Genomic DNA, 16353 nt, shown 5'->3' with positions numbered 1-16353 from the left:
TATGCCCAGGCTGTTGAGAAGGCTCTTACCGCTGAAGAGCCAGAGAACAAGATTTGGAGGGAGAACGCTATGAGATGGGAGGTTCGCAGGGCGATGCCTCCATATACAAGGTCTTGTAGAGGCGGAGGCACCAGTGATTTGAAGAGAAAGACCCCTAACACTTCAACTGCTACTGGTCCTAATAGGAGATGTCGGGGTGCTCAAGGTGGCTGCCAGGGAGGCGGTGATGCCTGGAGAAGTTATCCAGAATGCACGAGGTGAAGGAAGTGCCATCTAGGCGAATGTCGGGCAAAGGCTTGCTATCTTTACGGGGTGGTGGGACACCTCAAGAAAGACTGCCCTATAGCAAAGAAAGAGGAATCAGGGAAAGTGGACAGCTTGACTCCAGTTCGAGTGTTCACCCTGATCCAGGCAGAGGCCGAGGCTAGTCCCTCGGTAGTGACAGTTCAGCTTTCTAGCGCTGGCTCTTCTTATACTGTATTGATTGACACTGGTGCTACACATTCGTTTGTTTCTAGTAAGGTAATTGATAGATTTTGTATACCTAGTGAGTATTATACTGCGGGGTTCAGAACTATACTGCTTACAGGGAAATGGATTAGAGCACTGCTAATGATGGTAGATAGTAGGCAACTATCAGTAGACTTGATTGAGTTGAGTATGGATGATTTTGATATGATTCTAGGTATGGATTGGCTGGTTAGATATGGGGCTCCTATAGAGTACAAGAAGAAGATGGTGACTTTTGTACCCGAAGGAGAGGATCCCTTTGTTTTCGAGGGTGTTGTGCATGGACCCTGCACACCCATTATATCAACATTGAGGGCTAGGGACCTATTGTAGGGAGGTTGTATAGGTTTTCTAGCAAGTGTGGTGGTTATGCCAGTAGAGCCGGGAGAGACCAGATTGGTGCACGAGTTCTTGGATGTGTTTCTTGGGGATCTACCAGGACTGCCGCCGCACAAGGAGATTCAGTTCGTTATAGAGTTAGTATCGGGTACAGAGCCAATGTCAAAGGAACCATATCGGATGGCTCTGGCGGAACTGAAAGAATTGAAGGTACAATTACGAGAACTTCTTGATTTGGGATTTATCAAGCCTAGCTTCTCGCCATGGGGTGCTCCTGTTTAGTTTGTAAAGAAGAAGGACGGGACACTGAGGATGTGTATAGATTATAGAGAGTTGAACAAGTTGACCATCAAGAATAAATATCCTCTACCAAGGATTGATGACTTTTTTGATCAGTTGTAGGGAAAGATGATGTTCTCAAAGACTGATCTTCGATTTGGTTATCACCAGCTGAGGATCAAGGACTAGGATATACCGAAGACGACCTTCCAAACGAGGTATGGGCATTATGAGTTCCTGGTGATGTTGTTTGGTTTGACCAATGCCCCAGAAGCATTCATGGACTTGATGAATCGGGTGTTCAAGAACTTCTTGGATCAGTTTGTGATTGTCTTCATCGATGACATCTTGGTTTACTCTAGTTCAGAGGCAGAGCATGAGCAGCATCTCCAACAGGTCTTGCAGAGATTGAGAGAGCATCGTTTGTATGCCAAGTTTAAGAAGTGTGAGTTTTGGCTACCAGAAGTGACATTCCTTGGACATATTGTTGGTGAAGATGGGATTAAGGTGGATCCAACTAAGGTAAAAGTAGTGAGAGATTGGAACTTCCTTGGATTAGCGGGATATTATAGACAGTTCATGGAAGGGATCTTGAGGATTACTCCACAGATTACAGAATTGACATTGAAGAATTTGAAGTTCGTCTAGTCAGACAAGTGTGAGAATAGCTTCTAGGAGTTGAAGCAACGGCTCATTACTTCTCCGGTGTTGAGTCTTCCTTCGGAGGGAGGGAAGTTTTTGGTATACTGTGATGCATCAAGGTTGGGATTGGGATGTGTGTTGATGCAGAATTAGAAGGTTATCAATTATGCATCATGGTAGCTGAAGGAGTATGAGCAGCAGTATCCTACCAATGATCTAGAATTTGCGGTGGTGGTGTTCGCGCTGAAAGTTTGGCGACATTACCTGTATGGGGAGAAGTGCGAGATATACACTGACCATAAGAGTTTGAAGAACTTCTTCACCTAGAAGAATTTAAATATGAGGTAGAAGTGTTGGTTGGGGCTGATAAAGGACTATGATTGTGATATCCTTTATCACTCAGGGAAAGCCAATGTAGTGGCAGATGCATTGATCTGGAGGGGCCCGGGACATTTGTTTAGCTCTGCACAAATAATAAGAGAGTTGGCGGAGGAGATGACCAAAGCGAGGATAGAGCTGGTTGTAGGCTGATTAGCATAGTCAACCCTTCTGGAGAGGGTAAGAGAGGGTCAGATGATTGATTCATCGTTACAGGAGGTTAGAGGGAATGTCCTTGCTGAGATAGCTAAAAATTATTCTATTTTAGCGATAGGATTATTACCGTATAAGGGTCAGACTTGTGTCCCGACAGATATGGGTATTAGACAAGAGATATTAGATGAGTCCCATACTACATCATTCCCACTCCATCCAGGCACCACGAAGATGTATCAGGATCTACGAACGTTATATTAGTGGCATGGGATGAAGAAGGATGTGGTGGAGTACGTGGCCAAGTGTTTAACCTGTCAACAGGTGAAAGTAGAGCATCAGTGACTATCGGGATTGCTATAGCCTTTGGGTATTCCCGAGTGGAAATGAGAGGATATTACCATGGATTTTATGGAGGTTTACCCAAGATAGTGGGGTTGTATGACTCGGTGTGGGTAATAGTAGACAAATACACCAAGTCAGCTCACTTTCTACCAGTGAAGAGGACCTATATTGTCGATCAGTATGCAAAGTTGTACGTGAGGGAGATTGTACGTCTCCATGGGGTTCCCAAGTCTATAGTATTAGATCAAGATTCTATATTTACCTCCAAGTTTTTGGGTAGTTTGCAGAAGGCTATGGGGACTCAGCTGAAGTTCAGTACGACCTTTCATCCTCAGACTAATGGACAGTTTGGGAGGATGATTCAGGTAATGGAGGACATGCTTAGGGTGTGTGTGATAGACTTTGAGGGGTCTTGGAGTAAGTATCTTCCGTTGATTGAGTTTTCATACAATAACAGTTATCAATCAACGATTAGAATAGCTCCATACAAGATGTTATATGGGAGGAGGTGTAGATCACCCATTCATTGGGATGAGATGGGTGAGAGGAAGTATTTGGGACCGAAGATGGTTCAGAAGACTAATGAAGCTATTGAAAAGTTCCAAGCTTGAATGCTTGCTTTGTAGAGCAGATAGAAAAGCTATGCCGATCCTAAGCGTAGGAACGTGGAGTTCCAAGTAGGGGACCATGTGTTTCTGCGAGTCTCACCGTTGCGAGGGGTGAGAAGGTTTGGGAAAAAAGGCAAGCAGACCCCTAGGATCATAGGACCAATTGAGATCCTGGAAATGGTCGGGCAGGTGGCCTATAGATTAGCACTGTCACCATCCTTATCGGGGGTCCATGATGTATTCCACATTTCTATGCTTCGGAAATACATCTCAGAAACGACTCATGTGTTGAAGTAAGAGGACTTGGAGTTGCAGACATATTTGTCTTATGAGGAGCGACTGATTCAAGTCTTAGACACGAAAGACAAGGTTCTACGAAACAAGATGATCCATCTAGTCAATGTATTGTTGAGGAATAGTAGGGTCGAGGAAGCGACCTTGGAGCTTGAGTCATCCATGCGGGATCAGTATCCTGGATTATTCAACTAAATTTCGAGGATGAAATTCTCAGTAGGAGGGAATAGTTGTAACGACCCAAAATTGCTAATAAGGCTTAAGGGCCTTGATTAGCGTGCCGAGAGGCCATAATTAGTATATGAATGTGTAAATGGTTAAATGCATGATTATGTGTCATGCATGATTAGTATGATTATCGGGAAATACTATATTGTTGATGGTGAAATCTCGTCAACGAAAGTAGATCAGAAAACTCAAAGGTAAGTATGGAGATATTTAGATAAGAACTTAGAATGAACTTATGGAAGGATAAACACAGATCAACAATGGAGTTAGCCTTTGTATATTTCTTAATAGCCTGAGTGTACAATGAATTTTCCAACCCCTTTGCTGGAGGGGTGAAGGTCTATTTATATTGGGGCTTTAATGGCTCCTCATACATCATGGTCCCAGGGGACAAGATTGTACATAGGTACATTATCAGGGTTGTGGCACAGGTCGTAGTGGTGTTGAAGGAGTGGTGGTCGGCTCTAGTATGTGTCAGGGGCCTGCAAAAGTGCTCATGCATTGGTACCACATTACACCTCCACTACTTGCATGACACAGATGTCAGGGCCACACTTCTGTCCTCCACATGATCGTACATCCTGCACCCGTGCACGTATGAGTACCTTGTACCTGATGGTTACTATTACATCTCCAAGGCATGTATTTGCTCAAAGCTATTCCACATTCTACTAAGTGTAGGAAATCTTGTGTGTTAACATGAAAGATATACTTAGTCGTCTATACCACTATTGGCTTGATAGAAAATAGTTCTTGGATCTCTTTTATTTCTCCTCGTACGCCCCTTCCAGCGGTCTTAGACCCCATACGGGCACGCGAGGCGTCGGCATCATGGCATAGAGGCTTTTAGGCTAGACGAAGCACGGCAAGGGTATACGACACCTCGACACGACTAGGCGAGGTGTGGTGCGAGGCCCTTATGCGCATGTATGCGAGGCCTTGGTGCGTGGGTGCGCGAGGGCCTGATGCGCGGGTGTGCAAGGCCTTGGTGTGCGCGGTGCGCGAGGCATTGGTGGTGAGAGGCCATGGGGGTCGCGAGACGAGGTGCACTTCACTTGGCGCGAGACACTTGGCCTCGCTATGCGAGGCTATTTGAGGGGTGCCTCACTAGGGGCGAGACCCTTGGCCTCGCTATACGAGGCTATGCGAGGGGTGCCTCACTTGGCGTGAGACCCTTGGCCTCGCTATGCGAGGCTATGCAAGGCTATGCGAGGGGCGCCTTACTTGTGGCGAAACCCTTGGCCTCACTATGCGAGGGGTGCTTCACTTGGTGCGAGACCCTTGGCCTCACTATGCGAGGCTACGCGAGGCTATGTCAGGGGTGCCTCACTAGGCGTGAGACCCTTGGCATCACTATGCAAGGATATAGGTGCTTGGGACGAGGCGCGTTGTGAAGGGAGCCTCGCGAGGCATTTTATGGGGGAGCCTCGCTGTGTGAGGCGTGCTGCGAGGGGCAGCCTCGCGAGATGCATGCGCGCAGTCAAGGCATATGGCTTCGGTGCCCTTGACATCTCTCGGCGTCAAGACAAGTAGTGCCTCGCTATGCGAGGGCCTCGTGAACCTGCCCTCTTGCAACGCTTTGCTTGGCCCTTTAGCCTAGCAAGGCCACACTTCATGGCTCATAAGGTGATGTTTCCCTTGGGACAATCTCCCGGTTTCACAAGACTTATGAGCCCGAGCTTGATAAAATGAATAAGTGACCTGGACTAGAGATTCCAACTATGGACTAGATATTTTTTTCTTGGTGGAATTATGGCATCCACACTGGCCCCCCAGCCTATAGAGAGGCCTTTAGGCGTTCTTGTAGACTCTTCACTTTCTTTTTATTTTTTATTATTATTTTTTTGTATTTATCATGCTCGAGGTCCTTTGGAGCCCACGCGAAAGAGGGTTCGATAGGTCTTTCTTTGGTGCACCTTGATTATATCTATAAGGATATGTTGACCCCCTGGGTTCTAATTATCCTTTTATATACTTTTATGCGCGCTTATTATTTCTTGCGAGAAGTGTCGTGCTCGTCATTAGGCATAGTACTATTTTTGCAAGCATCTTCTTTGAGACCCTTTTTGCAAGCGTCTTCTTTGAGACCCTTTTTGGCAAGCGCCTTCTTTGAGATCGTTTTTGCAAGCGTCTTCTTTGAGACTTTTTTGCAAGCATCTACTTTGAGACCCTTCTTGCGAGCAACTACTTTGAGACCCTTTTTGCAAGCATCTACTTTGAGACCCTTTTTGCAAGCGTCTACTTTGAGACCCTTTTACGATTTTTGAGGTGCTTTCCCCTCGGGTCGGGACTTTTATGGCTAGATGGTCCTCGTCCAATTTTAAACCTGGTCAGCAACCCCTCTAGCACGACGTCCCCTTCTATATGGAATCTTCAGACGTATTGGTAGTAGGGAGACTCGAGGAAGGTTCGCTTCCTTCAACATGCAAGTTCTTATGGCCCTCTTCCACTCGTATGTACTCTGTGCTCTTTCGAAGAAATCATCTAAATTTGAAACTTCTATTTTGAGCATATTACCCCATAACTTGCTTCCTGGACGAACTCTGGCTGTAATAGCCATCTTGAGCTCCGCTTTGGTTAAACTTCCCACCTTTGTTGCTTCCATATTAAACCTATGGATATAGTTCTTCATACTTTCATTTTCGCTTTGTTTTATGTTAGCGAGGCTGGTAATTGGCATAACGTAATCACAGACCACATGGTGCTGCTGAAGAAATTGGCCAGAGAATTGCTGCCATGATTTGATTGTTCCTGGCCTTAACCTCTTGAACCACTTGTATGGAACACCTTTAAGTGTAACAACAAAGAAATGACATTTTGCTATGCTGTTGACCCCTCTTAACCCCATCAAGTTATTGAAGTAGTCTAAGTGGTACTTTGGGTCTGTAGTACCCTCGTATGGGGATTTGCTCAGCCTGGATCTCCCTTGTGAAGGGCGAATCATGGTCAAATTCTTCATCATCTCTATGCCCCCTAGGTTCGATGATAATCTTTCCTTGAGGGTGCTGCATTTTGATGTCTAGTTCCCTCCTTTTTTTGCATAAGGAATCTTGTGGGCACTCAGGCTGATCCATTGCCTTGGTTGTGTTCCTCGGGGGAGCTGCAGGGGGTGTGTTTCTTACTTCTAACCTCTTCCCATGGAGCTCTTCTCTTAGGCCAAGGGGAGCCTCTTTTGAGGTGACTTCTGCTTCGTTCTTATGACCATCGTCTTCCCTTCGCCTTTGCTCGTGGGGGCATTTCTTCGGCCTAGGTCCCTCATGATACTTTGTCTGGGGAGTTTTATTGGTGGAAAGTTGGGTTCTCCCATCGTCTATGGGGATAGTATTTTCCCCTTTTTCGCGCTCCTTCTCTTTACGCTTAGGAAGAGGTATGCTCGACTTTCCTTGCAGGAGGTCGTTTAAAACTTCCTGCATGTTCTCTATCGTGGTTTCCAGCCTTCAAGTATTTTTATGAAACTCGCGAATCTCATCCTTCTAGAAGCGAGTCCTTGAGCTGGAACTTACAGAGTATACTCGGGGACTCATGCCTGGCCTATGCGTCGAGGGACCTGGATTTTGGTAGCCTGAGCATGGTGCCACCGAGGACCGAGGATATGGATACACTGGCGGCTCTTAGTGACCTCCGTCAGCCTAGACATCCGGGGATGATGCCTCCTTCTCCTCACATGGGGGAGGACATTCCTTCGGCATATCTCCATGCCCAGGCAAAGGAGGGTCTTTCCTGGAAGCCCACATTCGTTCTCCGTTCAGGTGAACCTCAACGTCTTGTAGTTGTCGCGAGCATTGTGAACGCCTTGGCATCTTTCTTTTCTGGAAGTGATGAAAGAATGGTGTCTTGATGCTTGTTCTTCCCACAGACGACGCCAAACTATTGACGGTGAAATCTCGTCAACGAAATTAGATCGGAAAACTCAAAGGTATGTATGGAGATATTTAGATAAGAACTTAGAATGAACTTATGGAAGGATAAACATAGATCAACAATGGAGTAAGCCTTTGTATATTGCTTAATAGCCTGAGTGTACAATGAATTTTCCAACCCCTTTGTTGGAGGGGTGAATGTCTATTTATATTGCGGCTCTAATGGCTCCTGATACATTGTGGTCCCAGGGGACAAGATTGTACATAGGTACACTATCAGGGTTGTGGCACAGGTCGTAGTGGTGTTGAAGGAGTGGTGGTCGGCTCTAGTACGTGTCAGGGGCCTGCAAAAGTGATCATGCATTGGTACTACATTACACCTCCACTACTTGCATGACATAGATGTCAGGGCCATGCTTCTGTCCTCCACATGGTCGTACGTCCTGCACCCATACACATTTGGGTACCTTGTACCTGATGGTTACTCTTACATCTCTAAGGCATGTATTTTCTCAAAGCTATTCCACATTCTACTAAGTGTAGGAAAGCTTGTGTGTTAATGTGAATGATATACTCAGTCATCTATACCACTATTGGCTTGATAGAAAATAGTTCTTGGGTCTCTTTCATTGCTCCTCGTACGCCCCTTCCAGAGGTCTTAGATCCCATATGGGCACGCGAGGCATCGGCATCACGGCATAGAAGCATCTGGGCTAGACGAAGCATGAAATGGGTATATGACACCTCGGCACGGCTAGGCGAGGTGTGGTACGGTGCGAAGCTCTTATGCGCAAGTAAGTGAGGCCTTGGTGCATGGGTGCGCAAGGCCCTGATGCGTGGGTGTGCGAGGCCTTAGTGTGCTCGGGTGCGCGAAGCGTTGGTGGTACGAGGCCATGGGGGCCGCGAGATGAGGTGAGCCTCACTTGGCGCGAGACACTTGGCTTCGCTATGCAAGGCTATGCGAGGGGTGCCTCACTAGGCACGAGACCCTTGGCCTCGCTATGCAAGGCTACGCAAGGTTATGCGAGGGGTGCCTCACTTGGCACGAGACCCTTGCCTCACTATGCGAGGCTACGCGAGGCTCTGCGAGGGATGCCTCACTTGGCGCGAGACCATTGCCGTCACTATGCGAGGCTAGGGGTGCTTCACTTGGTGCAAGACCCTTGGCCTCACTATGCAAGGATATGCGAGGGGTGCCTCACTAGGCACGAGACCCTTGGCCTCGCTATGCAAGGCTACGTGAGGCTATAGGTTCTTGGGACGAAGCACGTTGCGAGGGGAGCTTCACGAGATGCGCACAAGGCGTGTTGCGAGGGGAGCCTCGCTGTGTGAGGCGTGCTGCGAGGGGCAGCCTTGTGAGACGCGTGCGAGGGCCGATGCCCTTGACATCTCTCAACGTCAAGACAAGTAGGGCCTCGCTATGCGAGGGCCTCGTGCACCTGTCCTCTTGCAACGTGTTGCTTGGCCCCTTAGCCTAGCAAGGCCATACTTCATGGCTCATAAGGTGATGTTTCCCTTGGGACAATCTCCTAGTTTCATAAGAATTACAGGCCCGAGCCTGATAAAATGACTAAGTGACCGTAGCCCTGTATTCCAACCATGGTCTAGAGATTTTTTTCTTAGTGGATTTTTGGCATCCACATATATGCATGTTAATGAGTGTTAGATATGCATGTGGGCCCTTTATAGCTTATAAGGGCATATTTGTAATTTTGGCCAGATGAGGGCATAAATATGATTATATGTGCTAAAATGTTGAGGCCACATTATCATGTAGATATATTTGCAGTATATGGCTCGAGACAGTCCTAGTGAGCAGATTAGCGAAATAGTCACATAGGGGATTAATACCTGGCTCAGAGGAACCTAGGGGTATTTTTGGGATTTATTAGATATTGAAAATGTAATTGGTAATTAGTTGGACATGACGGGGTTACTTGGTTAATAGTAGGAACACTTGAGGAGTTAGCGGGAACTAGGGGCGGAATAACGATTTTACCCTTTCGTACCCTTAGAAGATTAATAGGCTTAAGGGGGAAAGGATTCTTTTGTTAAGCAAAGGATATACTCAGTAAAACTGTAACGCTCTACTTCATTAGAGCTGTTACTAAGTGAGTTTAAAAACGTGCTTTCAACTCGCTAATCGAGGTTTTAAGTCAAACAGTGTAATTAAGCCATAAACAGAGGAAAAATGTAGAATTAACTCCATATCATTGAAGATCATAAAAGTTTGACACCTGGGATCCCAAAATACAGTTTAGAAATATTTACAACATAAAAACTGTACTAAGTCGGCTAAACGACAAACTCTAAGTTCATTTACAAGCATCTCCCAAAATCCTCTGGCTGTGGCAGCCAGGCTAGCCAAACATGTACACGCCGCCTCACGCCTACTGTACTCATGGTTGGTTGATCATCTCTTTACCCTTACCTGCACCATAGAGCATCTGTGAGCCGAAGCCCAGCAAGAAAATCCATAAGTAGATAATATATGCAACACATATATCAAGCATATAAATAGGCCACCAATTGGCTAAACACATACGGCCTAGCCGTCCCAGGTGTTACCAAGCCCTGGATTCACGGACCACGCCGTGCGGATACCCCAGGTATCTGTCTAGGAACTCGCCCTGGCAACTCACACTCCACGTGCTCAACGCTGCTCCCGACCCCTTGCCGTTCTCGGCCTTGCACCCAACATGCCCAATGCCGTTTCCGGCCCTTTGCCGTTCTCGGCCTACACCATTCGCGGCTCTTGCCGATCATTCACATCACAATACATATAGCATAGCAAGCAAGTACAGAATTCTAGCATAGTCAGTTAAAGGGCTACGCCCCGCAGTTCTAACATATTGGGCTCGGCCCTGCATATCAATTCTATTCATATACATTGGGCTCAGCCCTGCACACAAGCTCTATGGGAACAAGGGTTTTCTTACCTGAGTCTCGAGCTTTTTCTGAGCACCGATGCCCCGAGCACAGTCCTCTAACGTGAGCCTCACCGAAACCCTAGTCACAACACATTAACAATGTCCATCCATCAAATTCTAATCCACTAAACAACTCCGAGCCATAACCCTAACCTCCTGAACCTTGAATTCTATCAATCCGAGTGATAAAATCCATCCCGAGCCTTACCCCTTGAGTTCCCAAGCCTAAAATACCCTTAAAAACTCAAATTGGCACTAAGGGCCGTGGCCCCACCCACAAGAGCCGCAGCTAGCCTCGAAACAGAGGCTAGCACCACACTGACCCCCACACGGGCCGTGGCGCGCACACCAAGCGCTGCGGCGCGCATGAACCTCTCGACCACCCATGGCCGCACGCGCACACGGGCTGCGGGGCACCCCTCCTAGGGCCGCGGCTCTCACCTCCAAACCCATATTTTTCCACACCTTTCCTCAAGTCAATTCACCCAAAATTCATCTATTAAACCCAGATAAGTAACACAATTATTTCAGCTTAGTAAAAGCACCAAAACCCCATTGAATCCTACTTCAAAACTCAGCCAAAACTCTCAAAAAGTGTACCAATCTTGACTAACATGCAATCCCCAATAACCAGCAGAAATCCAAGACTAAACCTTAGTAATTAGAGCTTACCTTTGCTGAATTCAGTCCCTGGGTTGATCCTCAATCCTTAAGCTTCAAGCTCCTAAGATATCACAGCTGAATTCCCTTTAATTTCTAGCCAATTCCTTTGAGTTTCCCTTTGAGTTTTCCTTAGAGAGTAAAGAAGAGAAGAGAATAAGAGCTATCTCAGTTATGGAAGATTGTATATGTCGGTTTCCCCAAAGCTTCTAAGTAATTCCTCTTTTTGTTTTATTTGACTTAAGTCTAAAGGGTTACCTCAAGGCTCGAGGTACCAAAACGTCCCCGAGGGCAAAATGGTAAATTTCCCCAATATTCCCGCCTAGACATTCCTTCCTCAAATATATCTCCAAATATTTATTTCCATGTCCCGACAATCCCATAACACACCTAATACCCAAATTACCCCTCGACTCGCCCCGAGGCCGAATCTCAACCCTGTTGTGATTTTCTGACTAACCGCTCACCAGGACTGTCTCGGTCCATGCTACACAGACTTATCACATATATATAACATTTATCACATTTATACCCCTAACATCCAGATGGGGTCCACATGATATTTAACTTAACTAAACATGCATCATAATCATACATACACATAAATCCACATATTAGCATATTAAATCATTTATTGCCCTCCAGGCACACTAATTAGGGCCCTAAGCCCGATTAGCAATTTCGAGTCGTTACAACTATCCCCTCCTTATAGAAATTTTGTCCTCGAAATTACCTGAACAACTCGGGGTACCGCTCCCTCATCTCTGACTCAAGTTCCCATGTCGCCTCTTCAACCTTGTTGTTTCTCCACAACACTTTCACCAAGCCGATGGTCTTGTTCCTCAAGACTTTATCTTTTTGGTCAAGAATCTGAACCGGCTTTTCCTCATAGGATAAATCCTGATCAAGCTCCAAATTCTCAAAACTTAGAACATGCATTGAGTCAGGCATATACTTCCGGAGCATGGATACATGGAAAACATCATGAACCCCTGATAAAGCTGGAGCCATCGCTAATCTGTAAGCTACCTTTCCAACCCGTTCCAGAATCTCGAAGGGGCCAACATACCTAGGGCTCAACTTACCCCGAACACCAAACCGTTTCACACCTCTCATGGGTGAAACCCTAAGGAACACATGATCACCAACCTGAAAATCTACGCTCCTGCGTCTCAGGTCTGAATAACCTTTCTGTCGACTCTGGGAGGCGAGCATACGCGCTTTAATCTTCTCAACAGCCTCATTGGTCCTCCGAACCATCTCTGGACCCAAATACCTCCTCTCACCTGTCTCATCCCAATGAATAGGTGATCTACACTTCCTTCCATAAAGCATCTTGTACGGAGCCACACCAATGGTCGCTTGATAACTGTTGTTGTATGAGAACTCGATCAAAGGAAGATACTTACTCCATGATCCCCCAAAGTCAAGCACACCAGCTTGCAGCAGATCCTCCAATATCTAAATCGTCCTTTCAAACTGCCCATCCGTCTGAGGATGATAAGCAGTACTAAATCGTCACTGCGTGCCCATAGCCTTCTGCAGACTCTCCCAAAACTTGGAAGTGAAGGTGGGGTCTCTGTCCGACACTATCGACCTCAGAGCCCCATGAAGTCGAACAATCTCCTTCACATACAACTCAGCGTACTGCTCCACAGTATAAGTTGTCCTAACAGACAAAAAGTGGGCGAACTTGGTATACCTATCAACAAGCACCCACACTGAGTCATGCTGTCCCACAGTTCTTGGTTAACCAACTACAAAATCCATAGTAATATCTTCCCACTTCCATTCCGCAATCCCCAAAGGCAACAACAACCCCAGTGGTCTCTGGTGCTCAGCCTTAACCTGCTGACAAGTTAAGCACTTAGCTACATAATCCACCACATCCCTCTTCATCCCCGACCACCAATACAGAGCTCTCAAGTCCTAGTACATCTTCTTCGTACCCGGGTGCAAAGAATAGGGTGTGGTATGCGATTCATCCAAGAGTTCTCGCCAGATACCAGAATCCATCGGAACACAGATCCGACCCTTGTACTTTAGTAACCCCATCTCTGAATTGGAAAAGTCCTTTGTCGCTCCGACTAAGGCACTCTCCCTATGACCTCGCAACTGAGAATCCTTCCCCTTTGCTTCCTTGATCCTCTCAAGGAGTGTAGACTTAAGAGTGATGTTGGCCAACTGACCAACCACCAACTCTATACCTGCTTTGGTCATCTCCTCAGCTAACTTATCAGATATCTACCTCGAGCTAAACAACTGCCTTGGGCTTTTCCGACTCAATGCATCAGCCACTACATTAGCCATCCCAGGATGGTAAAGGATATCACAATCGTAATCCTTAACCAACTCCAGCCACCGCCTCTGGCGCATATTCAAGTCCTTCTGGGTAAAGAAATACTTTAGGCTCTTATAGTCGGTGTATATCTCGCACTTCTCACCATAAAGATAATGCCTCCAAATCTTAAGTGCAAACACCACCGCTGCAAATTCCAGGTCATGCGTAGGATATCTCAGCTCATTTTCCTTCAACTGTCTCGATGCATAGGCTATCACCTTTCCAGCTTGCATCAACACGCACCCCAAACCCTACCTAGACTCATCACAGTAGACCACAAAATTTTCATTCTCTGTTGGCAAGCTTAACACTGGCGCAGTAATCAGTCGCCGCTTCAGTTCCTTAAAACCATTCTCACACCTGTCTGTCTAGACATACCTTGTCTTCTTCTTTGTCAGTTTTGTCAACGCGCAGCTATTCTGGAGAACCCCTCAACAAACGGCCGATAATACCCTGCTAAACCCAGAAAGCTTCTTACTTCAGGAACACTGCTCGATCTAGGCCAATCTCTGACCGCCTCGATCTTACTTGGGTCAATCAGAATCCCCTCCTTACTAACGATATGGCCCAGAAATGTAACTTGTGGCAACCAGAACTCACACTTACTGAACGTAGCATATAACTTATGCTCTCTCAACCGCTGTAGAACCAACCACAGATGCTGCTCGTGCTCCATCTCTGACTGAGAGTACACTAAGATGTCGTCGATGAATACTATCACAAACTTTTCCAGATAATCCTTGAAAACCCTATTCATCATGTCCATGAAAGCTGCTGGGGCATTGGTTAATCCAAAGGACATAACCAGAAATTCATAGTGTCCATACCTTATCTGGAAAGCGGTCTTTGGTATGTCCTCCTCTTTAATCCTTAACTGATGGTATCCTGATCGAAGATCTATCTTGGAAAACACTGTTCTTTCCTGTAGTTGATCAAATAAATCGTTGATCCTAGGCAGTGGATACTTGTTCTTAATGGTTAACTTATTCAGCTCCCTATAATCAATACACATCCTAAGGGACCCATCCTTCTTCTTAACGAACAACACTGGCCCACCCCATGGTGAAAAACTCAGTCTAATGAACCCCAAATCAAGTAACTCCTGCAACTGAATCTTCATCTCCTTTAGCTCCACCGGAGCCATTTTGTAGGGTGTCCTAGATACTGGCTCCGCTCCTGGTACCAACTCTATAACAAATTCAATCTCCCTCTGTGGCAGCAACCCTGGTAAATCCGCTGGAAACAAATCCGGAAACTCACACACCAACCTTGTCTCACCCGGTCCAACCAACACCACCCTAGAAGTATCCACAACGCTTGCCAGGAATCCTATGCAACCTTCCTGCATCAGGTCCATAGCCCTTAAGGATGAAATCATTGGTACACGCGGTCCACTAACTGACCCCAAAAACACAAAGGGTACCTCCCCTTCTAATTCAAATGTCACCATTCCGTGCTTGCAATCAATCGTTGCCCAATACTTGGATAGCCAATCCATTCCCAAAATCATATAAAAATCATCCATCTCTAGCTCAATCAATTCAACAGACAACTCCCTACCATCTACCTCTACTGGCAATGAACCTCTCGGCCACCCATCGTCGCGCGCGCACACGGACTGCGGCGCACCCCTCCTAGGGCCGCGACTCTCACCTCCAAACCCATATTTTTCCACACCTTTCCTCAAGTCAATTCACCCAAAACTCATCTATTAAACCCATATAACTAACACAATTATTTCAGCTTAGTAAAAGCACCAAAACCCCATTGAATCCTCTTCGAAACTCAGCCAAAAACTCTCAAAAAGTGTACCAATCTTGACTAACATGCAATCCCCAATAACCAGCAGAAATCCAAGACTAAACCTTAGTAATTAGAGCTTACCTTTGCTGAACTCAGTCCCTGGGTTGATCCTCAATCCTTAAGCTTCAAGCTCCTAAGATATCACAGCTGAATTCCCTTTAATTTCTAGCCAATTCCTTTGAGTTTCCCTTTGAGTTTTCCTTAGAGAGTAAAGAAGAGAAGAGAATAAGAGCTATCTCAGTTATGGAAGATTGTATATGTCGGTTTCCCCAAAGCTTCTAAGTAATTCCTCTTTTTGTTTTATTTGGCTTAAGTCTAAAGGGTTACCTCAAGGCTCGAGGTACCAAAACGTCCCCGAGGGCAAAATGGTAAATTTCCCCAATATTCCCGCCTAGACATTCCTTCCTCAAATATATCTCCAAATATTTATTTCCATGTCCCGACAATCCCATAACACACCTAATACCCAAATTACCCCTCGACTCGCCCCGAGTCCGAATCTCAACCCTGTTGTGATTTTCTGACTAACCGCTCACCAGGACTGTCTCGGTCCATGCTACACAGACTTATCACATATATATAACATTTATCACATTTATACCCCTAACATCCAGATGGGGTCCACATGCATATTTAACTTAACTAAACATGCATCATAATCATACATACACATAAATCCACATATTAGCATATTAAATCATTTATTGCCCTCCAAGCACACTAATCAGAGCCCTAAGCCCGATTAGAAAATTCGGGTCGTTACAAAAACACTTAGGATTAACTCAAAAAGTGGTAGAAACTCTTAGTTCTCACTTTCCTTCCCCATTACGATTCTCTCTACCTCTCTCTCATGCTTGAGGAGTTTTTCTAGAACTAAAGGTTAAAGCTTAAGGAAATTTTGATGGGAAGTCTTGAGGAATTGAAGCATCTATCCAGGAAGTTCAGCTGGGAACTTAGGAGAATTAAGCTCAAGGAGTGAGGAT

Source organism: Humulus lupulus, chromosome 2 (assembly GCF_963169125.1).
Source record: "Humulus lupulus chromosome 2, drHumLupu1.1, whole genome shotgun sequence".
In the NCBI taxonomy this organism is placed as follows: Eukaryota; Viridiplantae; Streptophyta; class Magnoliopsida; order Rosales; family Cannabaceae; genus Humulus; species Humulus lupulus.
The sequence above is the reverse complement of the archived record's forward strand: the minus strand, read 5'-3'. Positions refer to the sequence as shown.